Source organism: Chamaea fasciata, unplaced genomic scaffold (assembly GCF_029207755.1).
Source record: "Chamaea fasciata isolate MVZ Bird 193981 ecotype frontalis unplaced genomic scaffold, bChaFas1.0.hap1 SCAF_8, whole genome shotgun sequence".
Lineage (NCBI taxonomy): Eukaryota > Metazoa > Chordata > Aves > Passeriformes > Sylviidae > Chamaea > Chamaea fasciata.
Genome location: NW_027094093.1, coordinates 6,241,732 through 6,257,055, shown reverse-complemented (window position 1 = coordinate 6,257,055; position 15,324 = coordinate 6,241,732). Strand labels below are relative to the sequence as shown.

Here is a 15,324-nt window from a genome sequence, read left to right as displayed (position 1 = left end):
AGAAAACAAAGGATACTTAGGAAAATAAGGACCTACCTTTTACTAGAACTACTCATGAAACTTGACTTCCTGTTTGTCTCACTACCACAGAGTTCCTCTGATGTCCAACAATATTTGCACTCCAGCAGCAGCTTTTCTTTCAGCAGAGCACTCATCCGAGATTTCCTTCCTCACAGATTCTCGTGCCCACACAACTTGCCAGTGCCCACCTGTGACATATCCGCTCTCTTGCCAAATCTGATGGACTTTTCAAGGTGCTGACCAATTTTGTTCAAGGGCACTGAGGGTGTGATGCCAGGCAATGGGAAATCAAGCTTAGAAGCACAGGAGGATGGCCAGAGTTCCCAAGAAAGACATTTATTATGAAGCAATCCTGAGTGGGGACAGACAGCTCTCACTTCAGGAGACAGAACCACAAACAGACCTAACCCTGGAGCATCAGGGAATATATTTCTCCAAAAGAAAAACAAAGCACCCCTACTCTTCAAGCACATGAATCTTAAAAAATAATTAAAAAAAACAAGTAAGTTAAAATAAAAATGTAAAGAAAGAACAAAATCCACAAAGACAAAACCATAACACTGTACAGAGGAGAAGCTTCTTGCCTCAGAGCTCCCCGGCACTTCCACAGATGCTCAGTATCACACAGAAAAAAAGCTCCGTAACAACCAACTTCCACCAACACACACAATAAAGGAAAGCAGCCCGATATTCCCAAACCCCTCTCACCCGGTGATACTCAGAGGACAGCTCTGCAATGAGGTTACAGGCACACCCTGGCTGTGCTGGCATTCGAGGGGACAGCACTGAGTCACAGCCCTGGGCAGCCAGCACTGACTCAGCCCTGTGCTCCCGCTGGGAACAGAAGCTCAAGGTAACCCCGGCAGCTTTTGTGGAGGTGATGGATTCCCTTGGCCTGGGGACAGACACACACCACAGCTGACCCACAGGAGAGAACAGAAAAACACCCCGAATCCCTTTGCAACCAGACATTCTTAAGAGGACGACTGTACTGAGCATCCTCTGAGCCCCCACAGTAATAGTTACATGGGTTTCTTTGTTAGTTTCGGTTGTGGTTGTTTTTACCTTAATTATTACTTAAACGTACACATCTGCTGCTGTTTTGGTCAGCTACAGCCCCAAATGCTCACATCTGGCTCCTGCTAGCACCCACAGCCTGCTGATGATCTCTTTAAGCACTTAAATTGCAAAAACAACCATTTCTCATACCTACCGTACAAAAAACATTCACTAAAAGGATTTAAAAAACGTTAAACAGCAGGAAAGAGAAAAAAAACCCAGCCACACTGTCTCCAAACAGGAAAGAAACTTTTGCTTTAAAATGCCATTTCACTTGCTTACATAATCATTTCACCAAGGTTTGTTTTTTTCTTGTTTGTTTGTCAGGCAGCATTTCTACTACAAAGGTATTTCCTTTAAAACCACGATACATAAATAACGGTGTCCACTGACAAATACAGCCCAAGCCCACAGTTCCAATCTTCAGTACTTAAATACAAGCTGAAATTCACACTGCAGCAGCTGGATGGCCTGAGTTTCAAACACACCAAGCACCCACCAGTTTCAGAAGCTGCAAAAACAGCAAGAGCTCTGGTGTCTCTTCATCAGACCAGATACTCTAAGCCGTCCAAGCAAAGACCCTCAGGGTCCTGCACTGCCACGACTTCAAACACAAGAGGCATCAGGGAACAAGGTTTGCCTTCCCAACAAGGCACTCACTGCAATCACCTGGAGACAACCCTCATCTGAAACCACCCTGGCACCAACACACAACCCAGCCCTTGCAGTGAAAGAAACACTCCTCACTTGAAGCACAACCACCACTGCCACTCTGAAACCTCCCTGAGTCACAGGTGACACCTCAACAACACTGACATGCTACACTCATGGTCTGGCCCAAGGCTCTCTCACAGCAGTGTTTGCCACAACCCTGTTTAGCAGGAACCCCTCATTCCCATGCAGAATCTCTGACCAGGCGACTGGGAACAACTCCAGGCAGCAGTTTGGGCTTTGCCAAGTGGAGACATGAGTTTATTAGGGAGTAGCAGAGCCTCACCTGCTCCCAGTCCCAAACTGTCTGAGTTAGTAAGCCCAGCCATTTAGGTTTTATTCACTTAAACCGAAACATGTGTGGCTTTTAAAAGACAAAACCAGCCCCATTTAGTTATAATAAAAGTTGTCCAGGAGACCTTTGTGCTCATAGCAAGCCAGAGGCCTGCCACTGAGGGCTTACAGAACTGCATTTCCATTCCCAAAATACATACAGCCCACAAAAGGGCACTAAACTGTACACTGAGCAGATGAATCTGGATAACTGGGGGCAATATCAAAGCGGGTTGGGGTCTGTGAGCACAGTGTGATCAAAGCCATGAGACGCTCCCATTTCAAACACTGAGCACAATGGTACCTTCTCTGGTACCTTCTCAGAAAACAAATGCTCATAGAGCAAACACTCCTCCTGCTGAAAAAGTTGGCTATTTTTTCCCTCTTGAGCCAAGGAGCCAGTGCTCTTGAACGTCAGCAACGCAGAGAAGCCTTGGCCAGCGTGCTGGCTGCTGAAAACAAAGTCCAAAAGCCATGTGCACATGAGAGCTTGAGCCAATGCTCAACCATCACGCCCTGATAAACCACACAGCAAAATGTGAGACAACCCCTCATGCCATCCTGGCTCCTAACTCCTGAAAACAAGAACGGTGTGCTGACACAGCTGCACCCTGGGACACACAGGGAAGGCATCCCAGGAAGGACCAGCACAAGCGGCATCACACCTGAGCTGCTCTGTCCCTGTCTCACGGAAAACTGTGGACTTGGAGCAGAGATAAACAGGGCTCTGTGCTGAATTCACAGGGGGCAGCGCCTCAGAGCAGAGCCCACTGCCAGCCATCTCCACGTGAGCGTGGATTTCATGGAAAAACCAGGACTGCTCAACCTTGGGCCGTCACAGCAGCAGTGGGAAGCTTTTCTGTGCAGCTGTGCCAGCCCTGAGCAGCGAGGGTTACTGAGCCTTGCCTCTGGTCAGTGCACACAACCACACAGCGTAAGGGCCAAGAAACACAGCACACTGCAGAAGAAAAAAAAAAAAAAAATGTTAGACAGAAGATTTGGCAAAACCCCCAAAGGCATCTGTCTCGGACATCCCAAAAGTAACAACAGTTATTCAAGATATGACTTGTTTATACTACGAGGCTCATTACACAGAGGCCTGCCTATTTTTAGAGGTAGATATCGCTGCAATTGAGTGCTAGATAAACCCAAACAATTATTTTAAAGGGGTATTCCATCACTAATTATTCTAAACATCTTGTGCGTCCAGGAAGGTTGGACTGCTGCCACTCTCCAGCATAAAACAGCTGGGAGAACAAGGCTACAACTTCACTCTCAGGAGTGACAGAGTAACTCCCAGAGCCAGCAGGGTGCCTGGGAGATCCCAACAGCTCCAGTAAGCTTTGGATAAAATAAAAAAACAGTAAGAAATGAAACCCTAATATCGTTTATGCTAAAAAAATACGTGAAGTTGGTTTCTTTTTTCTTTTATATTTGGTATTTCCTTTCCTTTTTCCACCAAAAAAGCAGATAAAAATTTAAAAAGAGAAAAGAAAAAAGGGGGAAAAAAGCCCAGGCCAAGGACCAGCACAGCTGATGGTGGCTCATCCACTGATTCCGTGGTTTCCCCAGCCTGAGTGCAGAGTCCTGAACGCTCTGCAGACCCTCTCTGCCATGACCAGTGCTTCCCTCACCTGAGTCCTGAGGAGTACAAGGAGGAGGAAGATGGGCACAGAGCAGGAGTGGCCCGGCCCAGCAGTGCCCCTCGATCACCAGGCACCACACAGGTGCCCTTCGGAAGCCTTTTATTTCTGTTGTTTTACGCAAACCGGACTTTTAAAAGCACAACCACAGATGTCACGACTGCAGTTCGGCTCCGGTACAGCACAAATCCAACCAAATCCCAAAGGAACAGCGGAACCCACCGGGGGCCACGGCAACAGATGGGAAAGGGCTCTGGTGGGGTTATCCAGCCGGGAAGGAAAGGCGCTGGGATGTGCAGCCGCGTTTCACGCCCGAGCTGCTCTCCAAGGACGCGCCGCCTCCCCACTGCAGAGGGCGGGCGGCGGTGCCGGGGGCGGCCGGACCCGGCGCCGCCGGAGGAGCACGGCGGCGGCCCGGCGGGGGACGGGGAGAAGGGCAGGGCAGCCGAGCCGCCCCCCGGGGCAGCGGGTGCCGGGGGTACCCCGCCGCTCCGCTCCCCGCGGCCCCGGGCGGCCGGGGCAGGCGCCGTGACGAGCGGCCGGTCGCGCTGGGGAGCTGCACCCCCCGGCTCGGGCGGCCGCAGCCAAACTTCCCGCGGCACCGCCAGCCCCCAAAAACGGCCTCGGCTCCGCCGCCGCGGCCCCTGCCCGGCTGAGCCCGCCCGGGCGCCCGCCCCCGCCGGGAACGGCCGGGCCCCGCTCCGCGCCGCACTGCGCCCCCGCACCGGCACCTCCACCGCGGCCCGGCCCGCCCAGCCCCCGCCGCTCTCAACAGGTGCGGGGCGGCCGGGCCGGCCGGCACCGGCACCTGCCACCGCGTCAGGACCTGGACAGGTCCCGCGGGGCGCTCCCGCCGCCGCCGCCGCCGCAGCCCGGGCTCACCTCTCGCCGCGCCGCTGCCCGGGCCCCGCCGCCGCCGCTCCGCCATGCGCGGCCCCGGCCGAGCCCCGCGGCGGCCCCGCTGCGCCGCCGCCGCCGCCGCGGCTCCGTGCGCGCGCCGCCGCCGACGTGCAGGCCGCGCCGGGCCCGCCAGCGGCGCGAGCCCCGCGCGCGCGGGGGCGGGGCCGCGGGCGGCTCCGTCATTCCCATTGGCGAGGCTGAGAGCGAGCGGGGGCGGGGCCGAGGGCGCTGGCGCGCTCGCGCGCGGCGGAGATGGCAACGGGGAGCGAGGGGCGGGGCCGGGCGCTCGGAGGAGCGGCGCTGATTGGGCGGGCGAGGGGCGGAGCCGACCCGGGGGCGGGGCCGAGCGGTGAGCGGTCCGCGCCCCCCCCGCGCCCACCGCCCGTGCCCGGGCGGCCCCCCCCGCTCCGCCGGGACCCGCACCCGCAGCCCCGCACACGGAGGGGGCGCGGCCCCGGCCCCACTGCCCGGGCGTCCAGCACCCGCCACGGGCCCACGGACTGAGCCTCTGCCCTTCCGGCGTCATCCCGCATGCGGTGTCCGTGTCCGAGTGCATCCCACCGTGCCAAGATGAGAAGGCCAAACAGTGTTTTGCAGAAAGCAGCGGGAGATCTCCACCCAAACACCATCAGTAAAGTTCATCAGTGCTTCCACCACGTGTATGGCTCTTTATGTCCGTAAGGGCTTCAGCCTCCTGCGGAACAGGGGATCCGAAAAGGATTAAAGAACTGCTTTAAACCTTGGCTGTTTCTGACAGCAGGCTTAGAATGAAGGCACATGGTCACCTAGGGAGCAGGTTTCTGACTTGCATTTTGCTCTTGACATAGAATCCCAGAACTCCAGAATGGATTAGGTTAGAAAGGACCTTAAAGCTCATCCCATTCCACCTTCTGCCATGGGCAGGAGCACCTTCCATTATTTGCACCAAACCCTGTTCAAACTGGCCTGGAACACTTCAGGGATGGGGCGACCACAACTTCTCTGGGCAACCTCTGCCAGGGCCTCAGCACCCTCACAGACACGAATTTCGTCCCAATATGCAATCTAAACCCACTGTCAGTTTAAAACCAGTGTACGTCATTGCAGTTTAAAGAAACCTGCAGGTCCTGAACCAAGCTCAGCCCATGGGATGCTGCAGGACACAGAGGAATGCAACGCTGGCCTCCCTCTGCCCAGTTTTTATGGCTCAAGGGTTTTCAGGCTTGCAGCCTGGTGTCACTCCTCATCTCTGCCCATCAGAGCACTTTCATCATGTCCCAAAGTCTCATTCCTGGCCACAGCTGGCCACAGACATCAACTGATCACAGACATCTCAACTTTCCTAGATTTCTGTCCCTTTGAGGTTACCTGACCACCTTTTCAGTGAAGGAATTTTTCCTAATATCCAATCTAAACCTCCCCAGGTACAGCTTGAGGCCACTTCCTATGGTCCTGGAAATGTGTTGACACATGTTGCTGCATCAACCACCTTGGCATTACTAAAACTTCATGCTGAGATCTCTGTGTGCTTTCTCACCTGCTTCTCCAGGGTGTTTAGGTGGTGACACCCACATTACCATGTTCCTTCAGTGCCCACAGTGGGCTCCAGGTGCAGCACTGGCTCGTGGCTTCTTCCTTCTCTCCCAGTTCCTGGTGAGGTAAAGATCCCTGCAGGCACTCACAGGGAGGGCAAAGAGGACCAGCACAAAAGCCAGTGCTGGAAACAACAACCTATTTTTATACTTCCTTCTCTCAGGCACAGCCCTTCGCCTCTGCCCTGCTCAGGAGCAGCAGCACCAACGGGCAGGCAGCTTTTGGCTGCTGATCTCTTCACCTCTGGGAATGCTTGTCTGTGTTTTCTTATCCTATTTTAAGCTCAAGGAATTTAACACTGACTACTGCATTTTTCCCCTGCCTTAGGATCAGCAGTGACGCCAGGAAACAAAACCACTTTCCTCAGTTCCACCTCTGTGTCACCAGCTAAAGTGGTTGTGTCCCACCAGGATGTTGGGAAAATCACTGCCAGACACAACCCTGTGCTCTGGGATGACCCTGCCTGAGCTGGGAGGTTGGACCATTGTGGTCCCTTCCAACCTGACCCTGAAATGTGGCAGGGACAAGGGTGGGGTGAGAGGCACAGCGTGTCCCCAGGCTCCTCATCCCGCTCAGTGGCAGACCCAACTCCACCATGGATTAGCTGACTCCCTGCCACTGTGGAATGAAAGGGGCTCCCTCCCCAAACAGCACTGGCCTTGCTATGCTGAGCCACTATGACTCAGTTGCCGGTGCTTACGAAACATCACAGTTTTCCAAATAATTCAAACTTTGGTGTATGGGTTTTGGGGGTTTTTTTGATAGGTTGGGGCTTTTTTGGCTTGGTTTGTTTTCTGTAAACCCACTTTAATAAATGAATGGCTCTTTAATGATGTTTTTTGCATCAAAGCCCTGGGAAATTGGAAATATTAGGCAGTCACTCATAGAAGTGAGCATGACACATTTAAAACACCACAAGTCAAAAGCAGCTTCACGATTTCCACACTCTGACAGTGATTTTCCACCTCGGGGAGACATGATCTGCAAACTGGTCTTGCTCCTTGGGGTCCCCACACGTGCTGAACATATCCCTGTGTGCTGATCCCGGTGCACGGTTCCGCAATATGGATTCTCCATCCCATATCCACCACACTGGAGACACACCTTGCGTCCAGCATGCCAGTCCATACAGACCTACTTTAAGAGTCCTTAACCTCACCTGAGGATGTGGTGGATGTACTGCCAGACCCAGCACCTCCTCCACCATTCTGTGCCACCAACCTAACAGAAGCTGCATCCCTGAAAAGCCCTGGCAGCAGATCCAAGCTTAGTAGTTTCTCCCTGCTGTCGCCATATGATCCTCAGCGGGGCAGCTGCCAAGCCTGGGGAACCCGTTTCCAAATCCATGTTGCAAAAAGAAGGAGGGAGGATGTTTAACCCATTCCTTGCAGAGTGGCAAGCTGGCAGTCCTGTGGAAGGACAATGGCATCCTCACCGGGGAGGTGGCTGCTGTTGTAGGACAACTGGGGAGCGTAGCTGCCTAATCAAAGATTCAGCTGCTTCATAGATGGTCTGTAACATGAATTTCTAAGGCCAGCACATGCTACAAGGCAGTCTGGCAGCTCTTCTTGCAGCAACTTGTGTAGACCCCTGAACAATGCCCAGGTGTGTCCTCATGCCTACACAGTAGGTCTACAGGCAGGATGGTGATGCCAGACTGTCTGTGAGCACACAGATGGGGTGACAGCCAAGCAGAGTGCCCTGCCTGATGCCATCCAAGGGAAGAGCTGGATCAGCCCCAAGACAGAGTGGTCCCCGCACTAAGCTGGGAACATGTCCTAAAGACAGGGAACTCCATCCCTGGGGTTGGAGGAAGAGTGACATCCAATGCAATTTCACACATGCACCAACGGTCCTGGTCTTTTCACCCCACCTGCAGGGACCCCACTGCAGTACAGAGCAGAGGAAGGACTCTGGCTGCCCCTCATCCTCTCACACCCCCAGGCTGAGCAGCCACAGGCATGGGGCTGTGTGGTGCCACCCGTGGTAAAATGTGCCCTTGGGGTCACAGTGGGCAGGTAGGACCAGACCAAAATGCCAAACTGCCTTGGGGCAGTCTGAGCACTGCCCAGCAACAGGTCACGAACCAACCTGCTCAGTGACCAATACAAGGCCAATTTTTAACCATAAGCATCTAGGGAGGTTCTGGCCATGGCAGATCAGGTGCAGTGTAGGCTGGCTGTTACTGCTCAGCTGCCAGGCCCTGGCACCAAGACAGACCGAGCTGACTTTTTACAGAATTGTGACAAGGAGTGGTCAAAAAAAAAAATAAAATAAAGTAAATATTGGGAATTAGGAGGAGGAAAATTTGGAAGCAAGATCCAGTAAGTGCTATTCAAGTACAAGAACATCTCTGGCTCAAAAATCCCAGGACATGTGAGAAGCTGGAAAAATGCATGGAAAAGGATTGCTTGAATTGGTTCAGAATTGGTTCACCACTTCTGTTTACACTGGTCACCATCAGCAGCAGCATCCAGAGCTCACCCCAGGTGCCTGTAGCATCCACTGCTTGTCTGACGCACCTGCATTGCACACTGAACAATGATGAGCATCTCAGTGTTCCCCTGGAGCCCACCAGCAACATCAGGCATTGTGGGCACAGCACCCCAGCACCCCTGAAAGCAGCACAAGCTCCACCTTTGCAGGGAGGGCCAAAAGGTGGGTGGAGGAACATCAACAGAGTTTTAAGAGTTAAGTGTCTTCCCGTAGTAACACCACCTGCTCCCAAAGCAAAGGGGTTCATGAGGCAGGCAGGGGAATTTTGCCAGTGAAGTGAAAGGTGTTTAGATGAACCATCACATTGGTGAGCAGTGATTACATGTACCCAGGACAGCTGTAAACGCCTTCAGATTAAGCGTATCCAAAACAGCTGTAAACACATCCACGTTCCCCCTGCTCAGAGCACCAACACTGTTTCCAGCCTGGAAGCACAGCTCTGGGCCGTGGCACCAGGGATGTGGATGTGCTCATAAACCCATCAGGCTGTCTGGGCTTGCAGCCCTCGCAGCTGCAGGAGGTACTGATGCCCCACTGCCCTGGCTCTGAGCAGCCCCCTTCCTCCCTGCTGAGCCCGCAGAAAGCAGGGGACCATGAGCAGCAACATCCCCCAGGGAAGCAACTCTTGTTGCCTCTCCCCTTTCGTGGGTTGGCTTCTGTCCATCAGTCCCTCAAACAATGCCTGTGAAAGCAGGACAGACCACACTTTAAACACAGATCAAGTGTTCAGCTGAGAACGGTCTGTCCATCCCCCCAGCCCCGAGCTGGCTGAGCTGGAACAAAGGGGTGTCTGCTCCGGGGTGATTATCTCTTCCTTCATCTCCTTCACTTGGGAGGATATCCTGGCATCATCTGCTTTTACCTGCTCGGGGCCTGACATTTGTCCCCTTTCTAGGACCTTCCTGTTTGGGACATTTCTTTGTCTAAGCTTCCTCTCCTACTTGTGTTGCTGAAACCAAGTCCAGGGAGCATCAGGCAAACAACGTGTCACACACCACTGTCAACATCCTCCACAGCAAACTGCATCCTACACACTCCTTGAGCAGACAGACCAGCAGCAAAGCCCCTGGTCGTGGCTTACTCAGTCTCAAAGAGAACCTGCACTGCATTAAACCACAGAAATTCTCAGTTTAGGAACACCGAGCATGCATCCAGACCCCGCTCCTCATTGCCCCAGGGGTAGCACCATCAGGGACAACTGCAGCTCCCCAGATGTTTAGGGACAACGAGCCACAAGGAGCAGATACAGGCAGACCTGTTTGGTTCAGGCAGAAATCACACTGAGTTCAAGCAAGGTCACCAACACACCCCATCTGGCACAAAACACCGATCATTAAAGCAGAGAGAAACCCCTAGATAATATTTTATGCATCCTACTTGTAATCAAGCAGTCTGGAGAATCTCAGAGAATCCAGATGCAAAAGTCTAAATCTTAAAAGCGCTCCTAGCAAGGCACTGTGTTTTGTTTGCACTATTTAAATACGTTTGCACATATTTAACTTATTTCGTAAGGAAAACTGAATTGGTTAAGGAAAAAAAAGCCACCACAAAAATCCTTGTCCCCTGTCAGCAACGCCACTTCTGATGCCGATCCCAGTTTGGGTTGCCAGAGCACCCAATGAGGCATCAGGACCAGACAGAGGGAAAACACAGAGCCACACACCAGGAAAAAAACGTCTTAACAGCATTAAATTACTCATCAAACTAAAAACACAAAGCCAGGTTTAACACCTCACCGAAGCAGCCATGGCTCAGAGCACAATCAGCAGATCCCAGATAATTATCTCACTGGGAAGAGTCAGCATGCAGGGCATGGCTTTCCCTTGCAAGGAAATGGTGAGTATGAAGATAAGGGTGATCCAATTAACTGGACTTTATGGGGATTTCAAAATGGTACTATGGCAATGCTCTTAAGCACTTAAAGAATACCCAAAAGCTCTTAAAGAAACTGAGCTGCCATGGGATAAGAGGTAGAGCCCTCCTGGGATTAGTAACTGGAGAAAGGTCAGGAAGCAAAGAGCAGGAACAGGACTGCACCTCTCAAGGGAAGGTCCGATGCATCCTACCTGAGTGCTCTGAAAAGGCCAGGAGGCAGCACTGTGACAGCACATCCACGCAGGATGGCCACCAAGGGCAGCGATGCCAACAGACGAAGGCAAAAAGGCCACGGTGAAACCTGTGCTTCTGGCCAGGGACAAGTGGGGCCGTGCCCTGGGGCAGAGGCTGGATCAGGTGATTCATCTCTGCCCCTCTCTTGTGCAACACCTCAATGAAAGGAGTTGCTGGTGCCAATCTCATCTGATTCCAAAACCATCACCAGCTCGAATTTGCATTCGGTTGGATTTCCTTGGGTTCCCTGAGGTTGTTCCTGCAAGAACCCACCCGGGTTGGTTTCAGAGGTAAATAAAGGGCAAAAGTAACAGATACAAGTGTGGGAAATACAAGGATCAGCCAGGGAACAAGGAAGGAAATAACCCCACACAGGGAAAGCGCTCACTGCACATGCTGGAGCATGCAGGCGTGGCAGAAGGTCGGAAGTGCCAAGTCTCTGCTCGGCCAGGCACTTTCTGGGCCAGAAGGAGCAGGAGACACTGGAGTTTCAACTGCCTGGAGCTCCCTGAGTGCTGGGTCAGCCACACTGCCCACCGTGGGACTGTTGAGGACCATACCATGGCTGGAGGGGTCTGTGGGCACCTGCAGCCATGCCCCTGGCAAAGTGCCCCAAGCAGACTCTCCTGTGGGCTGGGATGACTGGTGACTGCGGGGATTGAGAACACGGACTCCGCTGTGCCAGCAAAGCCAAGCCCATTTATTACACCAATTTACCAGTATTTAGAGGTCACTATGTTCATACAAAATTTGCCAGTCAGACTCCTTTGTCCCGCTCCCCTTTATAAACACAATCTTCCCAATTATCCTCCTTACACTAGCCATGTCCTTGTTACCTCTTTTGCCAGCAAAGTCCTGGTTACATCTTCCCGCATCAGAATGGTCAGCATCAGAGGGTCAGAGTGACCAGACATGATGTCTTCACTTCTCTTCTTGCCTTGAGTTATCTCCCCCTCAGCTTTCACTGCACCAGGGCCAAGAGGTCAGCAGCACTACCCAGCCCAGCTTCTGCAGCTACCTGATCTCCAACAGGGACATGCAAGCTTATGGAAGGGTAAGGAGTTGCAGGTCTTTTTTGTGAGTTGGGAGACAACTGCTCACCCCCAGACAGCAAACCTATAGATACACCCCCAAATTACCCACAGAGGCTCAAAACTAAGACTGACCAGTAGCTGAAGAAATGCATGGGAAGGCAGTCAGTCGCACTGTGCCCTAGCCAGGGAGCAGAGGAGAGCAACTATACTGCAGGAGAGACCCCATGCTCCCAACATTCCCACTGCTCCCCACCAGCTGCCACTGGCACCCTAAGTACAGTGTAAGGAGTGTAGCGGAGGGCTGGAGCTGCATCAGACCATGGCATGACCCAGGGCCTGCTCTCAGCGGGAGAAGGGGAGAACCTGGGAGTCACCTCAAGGAGCCCATGGCAGCCTCCCAGCCAGCACTTGGGACAAGCCGTCTGGACCCCAGCAGCCACAAGGTTTCCGTAGCAGCCTGGGAGGTGGCCAGCTCCAGCCCAATTCCCACAGCACCAGCCTGTGCCTCAGTGCTGGGGGCTGACAGGGCTGCCAAAAGCCGTCTCACATGCTTAGCTCCAGGGGACGAAAGACAGCCATGGGCACATAAGGCAGCTCATGGCTTCAAACAGAGCGTAAGCAGAAGTGCTCTCTGCCCAGAAGTCACATTTTCCACAGGCAAAGAGGACTTGTATGAGGTCTGTAAGGAAAACTTTCCAGGGCAGACAAGCCAGCAAGCGGAAGGAAGAAGGAGGTCGGCTACGTGCTCACAACCCAAGGGATTTCCTAGGCTGAGGCTGGGACTGTGTCTGTGTGACTCACTGCACCCTTCTGAGCTGTGCTGCTGCCCTGCTGCAGCAGGAACTAACCACTGGGCCATCCACGGAGAAATGTGGGAGTAGTAAGAGCCGGGATATTAAAAAATATCCCTGCACACCGACAACACCACCCATGAGCTGATGGGAAGGGAGAATCCCCTTCCACCCACTGCTTTGCGTGTAGCTGAAAATATCCACTGGTACCACCAGATGGACAGGATACCCTGGCTCCCACTTTAAGACACAGCTCTTTGAACAGCCTTCAAAGGCGAAATTCCCACCAAGAAAGAGAACAGCTCAAAAAAGTAGCCCCAAATTTCTCCAGCGCCGAGTTGAGGTGCATTCGCTGCTTACTCACTTCTTGCCAAGTCTGGAGCTGCCGGGTTGGGCCCCCACCCACCCCTCTGGCACAACTACTCCTTACAGCTTGGAAGCTATTTTTTTCCCACCCTGCTATCTAAAAAAGAAAAAGAAAAAAAAAAAAAAAGGCGTGAAAGCTTTTATCATCCTGAAAACATGCCAACTGCGAAGGCGACTTTGTGTCTCAGACGCCTGTTTCCTGGCAGATTTTAAGTCCTTTTGCTCAACTGCTCGGATGGCGGGGGCAGGAGATGCCTGCAGCAGCAGGCTGTGAACTGGAGCTCTAAACACTCACATGTTTAACTGCTGCTAAGTTCCTGGGGGACCAACAACTCCAAACAGCGGGCTCAGAGCTACACACACAGCCCACAGGATGGGCAACGGCCCATCCAAGGTGAAGGGAAGGTGTGAGTGTGTTGCACAACGGTGCCGTGCACGAAGATCAAGGGCTACCACTCTGCTCAACCTGCCTCTACCAGACCACTCATCCCTTTGTTTTCCAGATAATGAGGCTTCAGCTCTGTTGGCTCCCAGAGGTTTGAAGGAAAAGAATGGGAGCTAGCAAGCAGCCTGAGCAAGGAAAAAGTGCTGGACAACTCCACTGTTGGTGTCCAAATTTCCAGTGACCAGCTCTGACTGTAGCCACCTAAAGGTGCCTGAGGGGTAAGAATCCTACCTTGGTGCCACCCTGGAGAGACCTACACACACAGAGCCTTTTGTGACAGTGATGCCTTTGGGGGCTCCAAAGTGCTTGGAGCTGGTTTTGCAGAGGTATATCCAGGTTTTGACTAGGACCCAGGGATTATTCCCCTCACCAGGGTGGGGGGTAAGGACACTCTGGCTTGCAGTCAAAGAAAAACATAGCAGCATCGTCTGCCATCGTTCATTGTCTCAGGGTCTGGGTGAGCATTCCTGCACATGAATCATCCCCTCTTTTGCACTCTTATTAATATTGTTGCTGTTACTGTTCCTTTTCTTATCTCATTGCTGTTTGCAGTTTTCCATCCTCCTTTGTACTTAGAATCACAAACTGAGAGAATTATACAATGGTTTGGGTTGGAAAGCACCTTAAAGCTCATCCAGTTCCACCACCCTGCTGTGGGCAGGGACACTTTCCACTAGACCAGGCTGCTCCAAGCCCCCTCCAAACTGACCTTGAACACTTCCAGGGATGGGGCAGCCACAGCTTCTCCAGGCAACCGGTGCCAGGGCCTCAGCACCCTCACAGGGAACAATTTCTTCCCACTATCCCATCTAACCCAGCCCTCTGGCAGCGTGAAGACTCCCCCTTGTCCTGGCTCTCCAGGCCCTTGTCCACAGCCCCTCTTTGAAGCCCCTATAGACACTGGGGCTGGGGGGGCTCAGTCTCCCCAGAGCTTTCTCTTGCCCAGGCTGAACAACCCAAATTCTTGGACGTCTTTGCCTTCTTCATCTCCCCCCTTCTCTCCCTTTCAGCACAAGAATGGGGCTGCACCTGGGGCTGGCCAGCCTGAGAGCAACAGAATGGAGGATGGGTCACAGTCGGCATCTCTCCGTGGCCTCTGCCAGCAGGAAGCTCCTGGCAGGCCCTGTGGGAAGAGGAGTGGCATTTCCCTAACAGGCAGAGTCAGCGACAGTGTCTGCACTGCCAGAGCCAAGAGGCACCAGACAAAGCCTTTGTTCAACAGTGCCAGCCCAGAGAGACAACCGCAGCAGCACTACTACTGAGGCAAGACAAGTATGACCAAGGTGCCAGCCACCTCCACTGAAGCTGCTTTCAGGCACTAACTTGGGTCAGAGTCAGCTGCAGCAGGCTGCTTTACCAAAGTTAAGAAGCATCAGTAAACTATTTTTAAGGTTCAAAAGACAGCACTGGTATTTTTGGGTGTCAAATCAGGATCACGTCTAATAGAGAATGGCCCTGCCTTCAGTTGTCCCCCATGAACATTCACTGGGATTTTGTGAGCATTGGTGTTTGGTAAAGGAAAAGCCTGCTCTAGAAGTTCCCAATCCCAAAAACAACTGGCTGAAGTTCACAACCTGCAGGCTGGACGTTTTGGGATGTCTTCTACAGGGCAGGCCAAAAATGCCACAAATGGCAAAAGAGGTGAGCATCACTCAACAGGAAGCACGTGCTTCCAGGGCAGGGGGAAGGCAAGTCCATCAGTTAGACATGATCTGCAGTAATTTCTCATTGCCTGATTCACTGTACACCTGGAAAGCACAATTATTTTAAGTCATTTTTCCAGAGAAGGAAATAAATTCATATTTCAATTCCTATTTACCAAAACAAGAGCCAGACAAACTCAG

The 15,324-nt window shown here is 52.8% G+C and overlaps 1 protein-coding gene across 1 annotated transcript in view; it reads right to left on the bottom strand.

Moving 5' to 3' along the window:
* The window catches only part of ADARB1 (adenosine deaminase RNA specific B1), a 67,494-nt gene extending 62,781 nt beyond the window's left edge, over window positions 1-4,713 (bottom strand). The window contains exon 1 of the mRNA XM_066189508.1: window positions 4,650-4,713. The gene's annotated coding sequence lies outside the window, so the exon portion shown is untranslated. The remainder of the gene's footprint in view (window positions 1-4,649) is intronic.
* Between the last annotated feature and the right edge of the window lie 10,611 nt (window positions 4,714-15,324).